A 16,469-nucleotide genomic window follows, 5' to 3' on the forward strand; every position below is an offset into this window, starting at 1 on the left:
TTTGTGTTATCGTCAGCATCAATTTAACATAAGCTGCTTGTGTACACGTATATTTTGATGATGAAAACACACAAAGAGAAAAATGCCAAACAATTGCATCTATCCCAGTGCGCGCGTCAGTCTCCTCCTCCTTGATGTACCACGCCCAGTGAATTCTTGGGGCTCCCCTTCATGAATAAACATGATGTAAGGGGGAGGAGTCTACTGTGTGAATCCAGTATTGGGTCGTATAAGCCAGCCCCCCACCGCCTAGTATTAATTTACATTTTCTATGGGTCCCGTAACTGAACTGTTTCCAACAGAGGAAAAAAGCAGATACGCAGACACACCTTAAAAGAGAAGTGTTCGGAAATTTCACGGATGTTCAACAAATCCTTTTTACTGTTTGACATCTGAACAAGTTTTCTTCCAAGACTCGCAATCTAAGGGGAACTTGGAGGTATGTGTCTTATGTCTCAGTCTGTTTCTTTCACCGATGTAATGAAAGGATCGGTGGTTGTTAATCATCGGTCCTGCGCGCGTGCGGGACGACTGACTCCTAGTAAACTCAATCTCGGATATTCATCTGGCATTGGTCCGCTTCAGCCTCGTTATTGTTCCTCGTTATGGGTTGTTTTTCTAGGAATCTCAGTGACGAACAGGACAAATAGGAGCCCGGTGGTATCTTCTCATTCAGAGATCATTTCTAATGTGTAGTGGCTTACTTATTTTTTTTATAGTAGTAGAACATGGGACAAGGGTTGTTCAAGCGAGATAGCTTATACTGGCTGCGTTATTGTTCTTTCGGAACAGTTGTCCACTAGCTGTGTATTTGCTTTTAACATTCGTCACTTTGTCTTTCTGAAGCATACATTGCAATTTAACACAAAATCACACAAATTCAGCCGACGCATGCTGACATTTTCGTATGCTATAGGTTTCAATGAGGTCGTAGCCTGTAGTGAATTTTGTTTAGAATGACAGCACACAAGTCAAAGCACATGGGAGGCTGCATGGGTTTGTCATCGGAGAATTCAATCACCGTGGCAGACTAAAGTGGAGTAACCAACAGGCACTTCAGGGCTGCTGTTAACTGTAGTTATTTGAAATTCCGTAGACTCTAGACAACGTCTGTTTTTTCATGCCATACCACGTGGACACTGGCAGAGTTGACGGCTATAACAAAATCATCGCGCTGATAACTCGGATCAGAAAGATTGCTTTCACACAAGGCCAGCAGCTTAGTAAGAAGTAAATACCTAGTAAACTTAACTAAACCTGACTCTTATTACAATCAGATAAAGTGACAAAGTTGACGAGATCCTGTGTCATATTATGCAATCTAGTGTGTGGTGAGCTTACAGGGTAGAGCAGATTCTCTATGTGTGTGATTGGCAGGGGGCTGGGTGGGGAAGGCCCAGGCCACATATGTTAGTAATTTGGTGTATATTTTGTCAAACACTATACATCTGTTTTTTGATCTTTGAACCCATCCTCTTGAATTTGTGCATGTGTGTGTGCAGACTCCCTCTTCCCACTTCCAGAAAGGAACGACAAACTGTCCATGTCGGAAATGAGAATGTTTGAAAAGGGGGCTCAGAGTGGTGGTGATCGTGTGAAAAACCTCTATGTAGTATCACATGGTATCACTGTGTACAGATTGCCTTCTCATACGTTTGTGTCATCTGATTTCCACTACAGCACTGATATGACTGACCTATAATTTCATCCACCCATTTCTAAGAGGTAATATGTCATCACAACACACTAAGTAAGAAACAAGTCTTAGCACCTGAAGAATGCCAGACAAGCCCATATTACCAATACACCCTCTGGGAATCCAGGCTGTATGAAGAGAACTTAAACACTAGTCTTTTCCTGTTGCTTTTTCCATTTTCCATTCTTTTGTGTTGTGTCTCAGTACACGAGAAAGAAAAGCAAGATTAGTTTGTCCGTTTATCAGGGAAGGAGGGACGTAACGTGTGTGTGAGTAGTGCTGGTGCAATCTGCGTTGAGAGTAACATGTGATGACACAATTCACTGAATGAGTGGGTAAATGCACTCTTAGTGACTCACATAACTGTATCTCTGAACTGGAATGTTCAGTATGTTCTCCCAGCTGGTCAGGGTGCAGTCTCGCTATAGATCTCTTTAAGCCATATCTCTCTGCTATCGCTGGTCACTTTTGTGATATTACCTGTGTGTGTGTGCGCATTTGATTGTGTACATGAGATGGTGAGGCCGTGGTTAGGAACAGGAACATGAATGTGTTTGTGAGTGAGTGTGTGTGAGAGTGACTGACAGTGAGTGACAGTGGGGCCCCAGTGACATGGTATGGGTTGAAATCCACGCTTTATTCCTGTGTCTCTCTTTGCACAAATGCTCCTATGAGTCAGCAGCTGCAGCCACAGCAGGATTGTGTCTATGTTGCAGAATCAGGGTGTGTGTGTGTGTGTGTGTGTGTGTGTGTGTGTGCACTGACACTTACGTACATGCTGCATGCTGTTGCTCCTGCCTGTTTCTTCAGATAACCTGAGCAGTAGTATTCAAAACTTTTTTTCAGCAATTGGCTGATATCATTGTGTTAATGTTTTTTTTGTGTGCGTTTGTGGTTTTGTGTGTGTGACACTGTGGCTGTGTTCACACTGCCATGTGGATCACTTTGTTCACAGCATCGGCTTTGATGCTAACCCCCTATGGTGTTCTGTTTCCTGTTTCCACTTGGTCAGTTGTTTTGTTCTGTTCATCCATTCTGAATATGATATCAGCGTCAGTCCACATCATTGCCACGCTCCTTATTTTACGATAAGTTCTCTCATTTTCACCCGTGTTATGCCACAGGAACATGATGTAATATTACTCATTCTGTTGCAATCTCCATGGCTGGTAAATGTTTTGATTCTGGTGGCAGAGGATTTCTATTGTGATGTCACTAGCCAGGTATTACATTTTGACAGACATGGTGGTGATTATCTCGACTAGCCAATCGCACCATATGGATGGGGTGGGAGGCGGGACTTGGCCTTGTGATGTCACTCTTTGTTTCCTAGATGTGTTTTGATACACGTTGGAACTGGTGCTGCGTGCATTGTGGTGAGATGACATGTTAGAGATGCATCAGGACCCAAACACTCACACAAGAGCTTGATTTTCGATGATCTAGGTACATCCTACACAATGTTAAAAACACTGTGTAATTTCTCTGTACATCTTTGTGATACCAATTAACTACACCTGAATATAGTTTTGAAAATATAATATAATGTATAATATATAGATACAATATTTTAAATATAATATAATAATATATCTAAAAATATAATATCAGGCACGTCCGAACATTTAGATTTACTGAAAACATTGTATTTAAACGCAGTGGACAATATGATAACTTGTTTACAATAAGCGGCTGCCATGTGGTCATCTGCAAAACAAAAATGATATGCTTTTATGGAATGCACTACAGATTCTGGGTCAGATAAAAGAGCTAAAACAAAGACTGAAAAATGACTGGAGGTAGAAATACTACCACCTCTCAAGAGAGTTCCAGTCTGAGTGTGTGTGTGTGTGTGCACGTGTGTGGAAGAGAGTGTGTGTGTGTGTGTGTGTGTGTGTGTGTGTGTGTGTGGTGTGTGTATGTGTGTATGTGTGTGCAAACATGATATTTTGAGATTATTTTTCCAAGTAAAATCTGTGAAACACATACTAGGTCTTGTAAATCTAAAGTAAAGATTCTCCAGCCTTGTTTTTCTCCCCAAGGGAACAAAGGAGAGCAACCTGTAACGTATCATTAAAGTCTCAGAGGAGAGGGAGAGAGAGAGAGAGAGGGATGAGTGGGTGTGGGGAGGGATATTGGCAAGAAAGATGAACAGAGAAGAAAGGGGTTGTGGGGAAATAATTTAGGGAAACCACCACCTCCATGGCATTATGACGTTGTCTGTTTACCAATGCATCCCATTCATGTGTAGTCTGTAGAACCTCTCACACAAAGGGTGTCCTTCTTGTCTTTGGGTGTAAGACTGTGTCAACCTGGTGTCTGTGATTATAGTGAACATGAGGGTGGTGGTCAGGGATGAGGGTTTGTGCAGTGATCTTTGGTGTGGTAATCTATAGATCTGAACAGGGATCCATGCATGAGCATCTGGGTTTAAACCTAGCTGTTAGGGCCTGGCCAATGGCAGCACTCATCACTGAGCCTCCACATTGATTTTCCATTCTTTCAGTCAAAAGTGTCGATCCTGAACAAAGAAGCATACCCATGTAGACTACTGCAGCTGCCGCACATGCTCAGGCAGGCAAGTGAGCACACACACACACACACACACACAGACACAGACACACACACACACACACACCATAGGCTACACACACACACACACACACACACATATATATACACATACACACACATATATACACACACACACACACAAACACACACACACAGACACACACAGACACTAACAAACAGACACTAGCACACAAATTCTCTCTCTCTCATACACACACATAAGAGGAGGCCTCTGTAGTGTTCTCAGCATGAAAGAACGCTATACAGCCTAATTTAAAAACACGTGGCTGTGTTGCGCCCTACTGAATGATGCCCGACTTTTTTATTCCTTTTATTCAGTTACATTCTCATCTCTGATTAACACTAATTGAGAGACTGTATGTTGGGCACTATCTCTTAATCAAATCAGGGAACCCACCACTGTCAAAGCAATTGTGTGTGTGTGTGTGTGTGTGTGTGTGTGTGTGTGTGTGTGTGTGTGTGCTTGTGTCTGGCACAAAGAGAAAAAGGCAGCGGAGCCTTTGAACAGGCCACATGCGTGTCCACACAGACAGACCGACAGACAGACAGACAGACAGACAGACAGACAGACAGACAGTGCCAGCTCAGCAGTAGGGAACAGATAATGCTCTGGCTGAATGGTAACAGTTGCATTTCCCCCCACTGTAGAGTGGTCGTTGGAAGGGGGATCCTCCCTAATCCTTCTTAATGTGCCAGAGAGCCAGAGAGATTGGAGTGTGTGTATGGGTGGGTGTGTGTGTGTGTGTGTGTGTGTGTGTGTGTGTGAGTGCGAGTGCGTGTGTGTGAGTGCGTGCGTGCGTATTTGCTTGTACAAATCAGGAAAACACTGGTATGCATGCACTTGGTATAGTAGTTAGGTATATTATTACCGTATCCCAGTTATGTTAAGAATGAATGAATTTCAGATGGTGGGTGATTGTGGGGTGTTGACTCTCAGTGAAAACCAAAATGTGGTTTGTGTCTTCCGCATCTGTGACAGGAAGTTAGAAAGTGTGTGTGGGTGAGGCAGCTGTGTTTCAAGGCTCACTGACTTTTCAGATGGTTATTTTCAGTTATTGAACTAAGGTGGGGTAATATTGATCCACTGTCAGTGTGTAATGGTCTTGGTCCTTGTGTGAAGGCTGGTGATTTGGCTTCCAGCTCCCATGTGATTCTGCCTGTAAGTAGCTATTTAGATGTGTTACTGTCATGAAACCAGTCAACTGGCCTTCGAACTGGCGGTTGTGAAACAACAAATTTCTGTCCATGCTGCCCCTTCCCTTCTTTGTGTCGCACATTTTTTTAATTTTGTGTATCAATAGTTGCAGGTTCATTCATTCAAGGGTTCATTCTCCTGCTATATATAGTCTTTGCCATGTGTCAGCACAAGTCCCCATCATTCACAACTTCCCACACATGTGTTTTGAACACACGCACATGCACGCACACACCGCTTACCTCAGCAGTAGTGTAACAGGTGTAAGGTCCAGCTGACTAAGATGTATAGCAATACCATACTGTAGGCTTTGTTGGCACTCTAGACCATAAGCACAGACTGTCAGACAGCTGCTGGTCACCCCTTACACATCCACACATGCACAAACACACATGCACTCTCTCTCTCTCTGTCACTCTCCGTCTGTCACACACACACACACACACACACACTCATGTTGACCTCTTAAGGACAGCTGCCAGCCAGCCCTGCCCATAGATTTATCTTGCGATAAAGACAGGTGGCATGCCATCAGCTCTTTCTCTGGGTGTTTAGATATCCTGTTCTTTATAATAATTAGTATATGGGCCATTCTACCGAATTGGTGCAAAGTCAGGTCGGAAATATTTTGTTTTTTTTTATGTTTTATTCCCAAAACTTTGTCCGTATGTATATTGTACCATATCTAAAGTACACTTATCTAGTAAAAGAACAGTCAATTTTTATATTGTATTTTCAGAATGTGTTGGAATGTTTTTCCTCTTCCAAAAATTGTCACTACCGAAACATCACATTAACTATAGTAAAAAAGTATTATTATTGACCTGTTCAGATTGTGTTTCCTTCCCTTCTCTGAAGAGTATTTTTACAAATATTTCTTGAAGGTTTTCACAATGAAATCCATAAAAATGAATTTTTTACCAAATTTTCAAGTTCAATTTATACAATTCATCAAAATCTAAGTGCAATATTTCTTTGTAAAATGCAAAATACTGATCATATTGATTCCAGAGTTGTTGATTGATGAAATTGAACATACATTAATCCAATCAGTATCATAACATTTTAGTTGATTACTCAATATACTTAATTTTTTACAAAACATCCTGTGTTTCGGTAGTGCTGCACTGTTTCGGTAGTGACATCCAGTGTTTCGGTAGTGACTGCACTGTTGGATAGATGTTCATTTCTCTCCCAAAATCTTCCAAAAGGTGCTCTGGGCCGCCCTTTAGTCCACACAACACATTTATTAAAAAAATTATCGGATTGAACTACTTACCATTTCATTTTGTCACTACTGAAATCATCAGGTCACTACCATATGTTTCGGTAGTGACTGTTTCGGTAGTGACAATTCTAGCTAATTTTAAGCATAAATAAAGAATTCTAGCAAGCACACGGCTTTCAAACACATCTTTGAAGAGGTGAACACACATACAAACATAAGATTTTCCATGAAACCCCAAAAGGTTTACTTAATTGAAGAAAACATGCGTTTCGGTAGTGACAATTCTTAAGGTTACACGTCGATTTTCAGACTTTGGAACACATTTATATAAAAACTATGGGATTTAGCTACTTACCATTCAACCATGAGGGACAGAGATGCAGTGTCACTGCATGGTAAAAAATGTAGAGTCGTGGCTAAAACACAGGCTCAGCCAATGGACTAAAACTCTTGTGTTTCGGTAGTGACATGAAAACTAGGGACATGATTTTTTGAGTATAGAAAATTGATTTAAAAATTAAACCCACAATAAATCTAAATATTCCAAGTTCTGTTTCAACCCAATCATAAAGATCTTTGAAATTAAATCATTGAAAAAAATCTAAAAAAATTGAAAAGTGTTATTTAAAGGCATTGAAATTTAGATGTCAGGGTTGGGGACAGCTACTTCCCAATAGAAAGTACCCTATAAATGATGATTTTGTATATATTTAGCTTATCACTATCTCATGTAATGCATTGGGTTTATATAGACCATAACATTTTCTAATTAAATATCTATGCCTAAATACCTAATTGTTTTGTAAATAGTTTTTATTGTTGAGGGACTGCATATTACACGAATTCGGTAGAATGGCCCATATAGTGAGATATTTGGTAAGCAGTGTTAGATCTTCTGTTAGATCTCCTGATGTCATCTAATCAGGCTGATATCTTATTTCTATGATGTCATTTTGCTCTAGTGTTCAGTTGATGTTGTCACTCCATGTCTGATGCATTTCTGTGTGTGCACTGTGCATTTGTGTGAGTTGTGGTCGTGTCGACTATGTGTGTAGGCAGTGGGAGAAAGCATTTGCCAGTTCATCACATTCTCTCAGCATGACCTAAGCTGCTGCCCTGCCCTGTTTCAATGAGGCCTTTTCAGACAGTGATCAGACAGTGTCAGAATGGCGAGACACACACACACACACACACACACACACACACACACACACACACGAACATGCCGATGTGTATGTGTTTGAAAGATACAGCAAAGAAAGGCAGCCTGAATAAGAAAGACAGTCTAAAGAAGAACAGATGGACATGATGCTGCGTAATGAGTGAAAGTGTGTAACTTACTGTTGTGTTTACATAAATAGCTGGCTTTTACTAGTCTACTGATGTTTTAGGGGGAAAAAGTGTGTCTGTGTGTGTGTGTGGGGGGGGGGGGGGGGTAGTTTGGTTTGGTACAGTAATGTAGGTCATGTTTTGGCAAATACATGTGTATGTGAAAATGAATTTCCTAAGTGCTGGCTGACATCACTAAAACTGAAACGTCAATGATTTCCCCTACCATATGTAAATTCCCTGATATATCGTATCAGTCATAATGAAAATTCCCTGATATATCGTATCAGTCATAATGACAGCTTCCCGTCACAGCATCTCATTCCCCCACAGTTATTTGTCTGGCAATAAAGAGACCTTTTGGCAGCATGATTCCTGGCTTCCAAAAGCACCTTGCCTGGTGAGAAGTAAACCTTTGAATAAAAAAACAAACCGAGATAAAGAGATTTGAACACGCTGTGGTATGTAGTGGTAACGCACAATATGAATCTGAGGTACAGGTATAGAGAGGTTTCGTCTGATCAGAGATCTGATCGTTTAGAGATACCACACACCTGCTGTGAGTATCCTGTAGTAGTACTGACTGAAAGGTGTGATCCAATGACATGTCAGTGTACTCCCATTTAATGTCCTGCGTAAACACAAGTGTTTATGGTTCTGTGTGTGTGTGTGTGTGTGTGTGTGTGTGTGTGTGTGTGTGTGTGTGTGTGTGTGTGTGTGTGTGTGTGTGTGTGTGTGTGTGTGTGTGTGTGGAGTCATTAGAGCAATGCATCTTTAACATGCGCCAGTGGACGCTGACAGTCAAGGATGATGTGTCACTCTGTCACACAGGAAGATGTATTACAACAGCTTGTCCCGCTGAAGGAAACTGTGGGGTGAGTGAGTGAGTGAGTGAGTGAGTGAGTGAGTGAGTGAGTGAGTGAGTGAGTGAGTGAGTGAGTGAGTGAGTGAGTGAGTGAGTGAGTGAGTGAGTGAGTGAGTGAGTGAGTGAGTGAGTGAGTGAGTGAGTGAGTGAGTGAGTGAGTGAGTGAGTGAGTGAGTGAGTGAGTGAGTGAGTGAGTGAGTGAGTGAGTGAGTGAGTGAGTGAGTGAGTGAGTGAGTGAGTGAGAGAGAGAGAGAGAGAGAGAGAGAGAGAGAGAGAGAGAGAGAGAGAGAGAGAGAGAGAGAGAGAGAGAGAGAGAGAGAGAGAGAGAGAGAGAGAGAGAGAGAGAGAGAGAGAGAGAGAGAGAGAGAGAGAAGAGAGAGAGAGAGAGAGAGAGAGAGAGAGAGAGAGAGAGAGAGAGAGATAGATAGATAGATAGATAGATAGATAGATAGATAGATAGATAGATAGATAGATAGATAGATAGATAGATAGATAGATAGATAGATAGATAGATAGATAGATAGATAGATAGATAGATAGATAGATAGATAGATAGATTACGATTACTGCGCGAGGGTGGAAGACAAAATGTGCCAAAACCCAAGTGCTCACCCAATCCACTCCAACACAGATACTTGTAGTAGCTGTATGTGTTAACTGCCCTGTTCGTCTCGTGACCCACCCCAGGGAATTTTGTACGCAAGTGAAAGGTCTCGCTCTCCCTCGCGCAGTCATTCATATATATATATTTATGTGTATATATATATCTCGCTCTCACACACAAACACACACACAATCGGGCTGACACTCATGGAGGGATTCTCTCACACTCAGTCTGACCTGATGTGACCTCATTCCCTCAGGTCAGACCACTCAGTCCCAGAGCGGGAACAGGAAATGCATCCCAGAACCCCAAAAGTTCCTCCAAAGAGAGCCAAACGAATACCAACGCCTTTCCATGGGTTTCTATAACACTCACTCTAATCCCCAAGCACTTAGCCTGCCAACCTAAGGTCCACGCAGACCTCTACACAAACCAGTGTCACACACACGAGTTTAATTTACCTTATGGACCAGTGACTGACTTGAAACATTCAGTGATATTTATTTATTGAAGTGATATTTATTTATTAAAGTCCATTAGAGTTAAAGTGTTGGTGCAGCTCTTTGTCAGCAAGCCAATTTAGGACTGTAATGGGTGTCTTATCCACTCTCTCAAAGGATGTGTGAGTGTGTTTTCACACTGCTGCATCGCGAACATTTTGGTTGCGATTTTTGTCTGTGTGTATATTTATGTTTATTCCGTTGTGGCAGTTTGACGGTCCAGATGCTGTTCTCCAGCTCTGTGACCTGGTTCGAACCATCAGCTAGTTAAATGAGAGAGTTCCACCGAACCAGAAAACAATACCGCCAAGGGCTACACCCAGGTTGAGATGCATTACCACAGATGGTGTGAGTTTGTGTGTGTGTGTGTGTGTGTGTGTGTGTGTGTGTGTGTGTGTGCGCGTGTGTGCGCGCGCGCGCGTGCGTCTGTGTGTGCGTGTGTCTGTGTGTGAGCTCGCACACATGTTGTTCATCCTCACATTTGCCTCTTCAATGGGCTATGTGTTGGCATATGAATTGTTAGCTTTTTGAATTCTCTGTGTGTGTGGAAGAACTTGCCTGGACAAGAAGGTGATATGTCTATAAATCAGACTGAATGTTTGCTTAGTCAAGTAGTCATATGGACTCACTTATTATGGGTGATTGTTGCTACAGAGTTTCCTGACCCCAAAAGCTGTGTTTAAAGTACTGAAGTACTAAAACAATTGTTTTGACCAATTCACAGTTCCTGTTTTCTATATCACAGTGTTAACATGTCTCTGAGAAAATTATTTTAGATAGAGAAAATGCCATGGCAGAAAGGCAAACAATGGCAGGAAATCGCACATCGTGAAGATGAGGCATTACTAACTGAACAAATGAGACGTATAGTTAAATAACCTTGACGATGCGGGGCAGAGTTGCAGATTTTGAACTTTGACATCCCTGGATAAAACACTGAACTAGGGCTGACTGTTTATTTCTCTCTCTCTCTCTCTCGCTCTCCCTTTCTTTCTTCCTCTCTCTCTGTCTTTCTCTCTTTCTCTCTCCCACTCTCTCTTTCTCTCTCCCACTCTCTTTCTCTCTCTCTCTCTCTCTCTCTCTCTCTATCTCTCTCTCTCTCCCACTCTTCCACTCTCCCACACCATCTGAATACTTCCTTTCCCTCTTACACTTCTTCCAACTCCTACTTCAGTGTTCCATAGATACTTAGAGCTGCATGTGGGCTAACATTGAAATACACTTCACATATTTTGGGCCCAGATATTCAGCTGGCCTCCCCTTTCTGGTCTGCTGTGTCCAAACAGAGCTGCGAGGCTGGCTTGCCCGTCCGTTTCCTCTCCTTTTCACTGTGGGAAAGGCAAGGGCTCGCGGATTGTAAAATATCTCAACTCCCCAATGAAGGAAATGGATGTTAATTCTCTGCAAGGTTTTCCACATCATGTCAGGCCAATATTCCTGCTCTCCCTTTCTTTCCCTTTCTCATGGGGTTTTTCCACTTTTGGCCATGCCGAGTCCCTTTGCATTTCCATTAGGAGTTGAATGGCGCACTGCGGTCATTTCGGACCCTCTCCTGAGCAGGGCCAAAATGCAGCAGGTTCTGCCTCCAAATATGCCGAATAACATGGAAGATCTTCTCCTCTTTTGTGATTGGCTCAGTCATCATTTAGCGTTTGTCATAGTGTATATATATATGTTTTTACACGTATGAAGTTAATCCGGTTAAAAAGTTGAATCTGTAAAGTTGTAATAGTTACTATAACAACGATAGTAAATGGTACACTGCCTAATTGACCTTTGTACTAGAGTGAGTGTGTTAAGGCAATGAACCAACAAAAGAAGAATTCTGACAAGTGATATAAATAGTGGCAAAGATATATTCCATGGTTAAATTAAATTGTGCACTGTCCCTTTGTGGGCTAATGTGCAATGTACCTGAATTTATTATTATTACATATTTTCCACACACACACACACACATATATATATATATATATATATATATATATATATATATATATATATATATACGTATATATGTGTGTTTGTATGTGTGTTTGTATGTGTGTATATACATGTATATATGTATGTATGTATATACAATCACATAGGGTATAAACGGAGGAAACCGGTCTCTGCCTCCACTTCGTGAATATTTTTGTATGCCGGGCCACCTTGCAGCCTTTATCCCTTACTAAAGAAACACCCTCAAGTGAGTAGACCCTGATGTATGGAAATGCAAATCCAGACTGTGCTTGAACGACGGGCAAAACTGAGCGGAGCCGCTTTGGACAACACCATTCGCATGGGAAAAACAGAATTAGTCTCTTTCTCTGCCTCTCCCTACCTCTCTCTCCCTCCCTCCTTCCCTTCCTCCCTTGCTCTGTCTTTCTCTCTCTCGCTCTTTGGGGACTCATCAGTGTCTCTCCTGTAATGTCATCATGAGGATATGATTAGTTAAGCAGGGAGTCTGTGTCCCACATGTCCTGACGTGCCCTATGTGTGACGCTCACTCATAAAAAACGGTTCTCGGAGTGCCAGGAGATCAGTTTAATTTTATTTGAACTCAGATGTATTTCATAGAAAGGCCCTCTGTGGTGGGGGCGGGGCAGAAGGATTTCCAGGGAAGAAGGAGTGTGTGTGTGTGCGTGGGGGGGTTGGTGGCATTGAGAAGAGGAAGTGATGGTGGAGTTGGCTGAGGTTTGAATGGAGTGGTCGGCATGGAGACAGGGGCGGGGGGTTGATGGTCACAGAGACAGTGAGAGCGAAGGACAGCAGAGGAGGAGTCACAGAGAGTGACAGATAAAGGAGGGGCCTGTGTGTGTGTGTGTGTGTGTGTGTGTGTGTGTGTGTGTGTGTGTGTGTGTGCACGTGTGATAAACTATATCCCCCTCCTCATTCCCTGCTGTGTATAAACCACACTTAAGACACACAGGGTCAGATGGTGCAATAGGCTACCAGCTGCTCTCTCTCTTTCTGTCTTTCTCTCTCTCTCTCTCTCTTACTCTTTCTTTCGCTCTCTCTCTCTCTCTCTCTCAACCACCCTCCATCACTGTATCCACTGACAAGGGGAATATGGTAGGTCAGAACAAAGGCACCCGCCCCCATTTTTGGATCTTTGACACATTCTCTCAGTCGGTCACACAGATTCCCTTTTTTTTTGGTCAGTCTCTGAACCATGGGCTAATTCCTCCTGTGATCCTAGTTTTAGTCTAATTGCACTAATGAGATGTTTCAGTGTCATCTCTTCACTGGCAGTTTTTTAAATCTCGGGGGGGGGGGGTTGGGGGGGGGGGGTGTTGAGGTGTACATGCAGCGTTCCTTCTGTCCTATTGTGCAGGTTCACTGCAGCAATGGCCCCTGTGCTTCTCTTCTGTTGATCTTCCGGATACATTACACCGTAACTGGATGGGGCCCACAGGGACCTCCTGAAGTCCTCTCAGTACTCTGCTTTGTAGCCAAACATATAGCTTGTAGATTTTGGAAGTTAATTTGGGGCAAGAAGATTGATGTCTGGTAGCTCTTTTCGTGTTGGTGTGCGTCCATTTGTATATGTACTTCCTGAGTGCATAGCGTTTAAGTCATAGCGTTTCACATGCACAATCCCAGTCATGACCTCTCCCACATTCCTCTCTCTCATTCTCTCTCTCTCTCTCACGCACACATTCTCTCTTTCCATCTCTCCAGTGTGTGATTTTTCACCCCCTCTTGCATAAGCGAGCCTTAAGTCATGGAAAGATCAGGGGCCCCTTTTTGTCTTGGGGTACAATATGGCCATTTCCTGTTTTTTTTTTTTAGGAATCTCTCTTTCCCTGTGATGGCACTTCTGTCTGAAGCCCTGTGTGCTTTATGAGTTAAAGAGGAAGCTGGGAAATGATTTAGATGGGCCAATGTCAGCCCCACGCCCTGCCTGCTCACACGGGATAATGAAAGGCCAGCCCAGGCCAGGGACTGGGACCGGGGAGAGTCTCTCAGAGAGGGCTGAAGCTTTAGTGGGCCAAGGCTCCCTCACAGCGGCAGTGGTTCTGTTTTCGTGTTTTTCATATTGTCAAAAATGACTATTCCTAATAGAAAACGTCCACACACACACACACACACACACACACACACACACACACACACACACACACATACACACTCGTGCTGTGATGCACTTATGCCTTCACACCCTAATTGTTAAGGGACATGTATGACAGCAGGAAAGTAGCTACACACAAAAAATGGAATAAGTCATATCATGACCGACACATAAACTCACACAAATACACACACACACACATGCACGCACACGCACATTCCACTTACAGTGCGTCAGTCTTTTGTGAGTGGCGAGACCTTGGTTGTGTCTGGGCAGGATATTGGAAGGTTAGTCCTTGAGACTGAGGAGGAGCCTCTGTCTTTGTCCTCTGCCTATTGCTGCTGCTGCTGCTGCTGCTGCTGCTGTTGCTGCTGGAGTCTGAAAAGAAAAGGCTCTGTGTTGCCAACTCTTTCATTCAATTAACCCCCATTGGGTGACGGAACACCAAAGGGGGAAAGAACTGTCTAGAAAGAGCTCTTTTCTGAGAGAACGACACAAGTCATTGTCCACAGTGTTTTCTTTCTCCACATGCTGTAAGCATGACCACTGAGCAGGTCTGTCACACTGGTTAAGAGGGCTGGCCTCACTTTATTAGGTGGACATCAGTTTTTAAGACTTGGGTAGTCGTTGCAAAATGTGTACGGGCCTTTAGGCACACAGGAACTCCGCAGGGGGGGGTTTGCTTTTGTAGTTAACTGGGAGAGTGACGTCCAAGCAGTGTCATAAAAGGAGCTCATTAGCAGACGCTTGTGGAGCAGAATCAGGCCCTCCTAAAGGGTCGTGGAGAGCAGGGACTGTGATGTACTTCCCCAACCAATAAACACACATGCTCCTCTGTGCACACACCTTTTAAAATGAACATTCCTGTGTGTGTGTGTGTGTGTGTGTGTGTGTGTGTGTGTGTGTGTGTGTGTGTGTGTGTGTGTGTGTGTGTGTGTGTGTGTGTGTGTGTGTGCATGCGTATGTTTGCGCGTATGTTTGTTTGAGTGTGTGTTAGTAAAAAGCTATTAACACGTTGGCTTTCAGCTTTTAATGGGGATTACTGGAAGGGAAGGAAGTGCTGTCCTGGAAAGATGAATAAACAAACACACAAGTGAATTTATAGTCCCGCATGATCATTCTCATGCGTAGGCTTGTGTTGTCCAAGGTTATTAATGGTCAGGTGAGGCTGTGTGTGTGTGTGTGTGTGTGTGTTTGTGTGTGTGTGTGTGTGTGTTTGTGTGTGTGTGTGTGTGTGTGTGTGTGTGTGTGTGTGTGTGTGTGTGTGTGTGTGTGTGTGTGTGTGTGGACATGATGTCAGACCCATTTGCAGAGGATAATTTGTGGCTGTGAATGTTTGTGATCAGACTTCTCCATTAGCAGTTTGTGTGTCTTTCTGGCCAACCCTTTTGTTATGTGTGTACCACTTGCATAAGGGTGGTTGCCATAGTCACAGTGTCCTTACCCTCACTTAGTAACTGAAAGATATTAATTAAGGAAGAGGTTGGTTTTAAATAAACTCACTTACATGTGCATGCATGCACCCTCCCATAGAGCAAGTTCTAAGTTCTGTCTATCTGTGTGTGTGTGTGTGTGTGTGTGTGTGTGAGTGTGTGTGTGTGTGTGTGTGTGTGTGTGTGTGAGTGTGTGTGTTTGTGTGTTTGTGTGTGTGTGTGTGTGTGTGTGTGTGTGTGTGTGTGTGTGATTGAAATTGAGAGAGAGAAAGAGAGTGTACTTGACTCATAGTTATTACCACCTTAGTCATACCCAGACAATGTTGTGCACTTGCAGGAATTTAGTTAACTTGGAACACACACGTAGGATTCTCAGTCTTGGTTCTCAATGACTCAGAAGCAAACTCAGATTCTCTTGTTAAACATCTTCGAGTCCCTATCACAGTCTGTGCGTACAAGCGTGCTGTCCCTCACCCGTGGACCAGTTCTCCAGCCGAGTGTAGATGATGGTAATTACTGCTGGAGAGCTGGAGCAGTGGCTCTGCCATGGGTTAGGAACCCTTGTCATTACAGCCCAGCGTTTTCCCCACAGGAGCACTTTATAAATAAATAACATGCGCCCATTCATGGTGCCATATGTTTAGGTTTGTGTTGTCAAAGGGGTGTGCTGCTATGCTGGTCTTCTGTGGTGTGTGTGTTCCAATCATTATTTACATGCACCACAAATAAGGAACCACTTCTACAGATGTGACTCATCAGATGAGGACTATAGATTAGCTGTTGCAGAAGTGCAGTTTTGTTGGTAGTATATAATGTGCATCCCAGTTAAATTTACTTTTACGATTTTTTTTTTTTTTTACGTTTCGTTTATTTATTGGTCTCTTGACTTGTCAGACCTGAAAGAACTTGAAATTATATATAGTTTACTGTTCCATATAGATGTAATACCAGGCTATGTAAACCTCCC

At 42.9% G+C, this 16,469-nt stretch overlaps 1 protein-coding gene across 1 annotated transcript in view; it reads left to right on the forward strand.

The window, feature by feature from the left end:
* Positions 1–300: 300 nt before the first annotated feature.
* fam107b (family with sequence similarity 107 member B) overlaps positions 301–16,469 on the forward strand; it is a 31,581-nt gene continuing 15,412 nt past the window's right edge. Inside the window, exon 1 of the mRNA XM_080842720.1 lies at positions 301–439. The gene's annotated coding sequence lies outside the window, so the exon portion shown is untranslated. The remainder of the gene's footprint in view (positions 440–16,469) is intronic.

This window comes from Sprattus sprattus, assembly GCF_963457725.1.
Source record: "Sprattus sprattus genome assembly, chromosome: 7".
Taxonomy (NCBI): domain Eukaryota; kingdom Metazoa; phylum Chordata; class Actinopteri; order Clupeiformes; family Clupeidae; genus Sprattus; species Sprattus sprattus.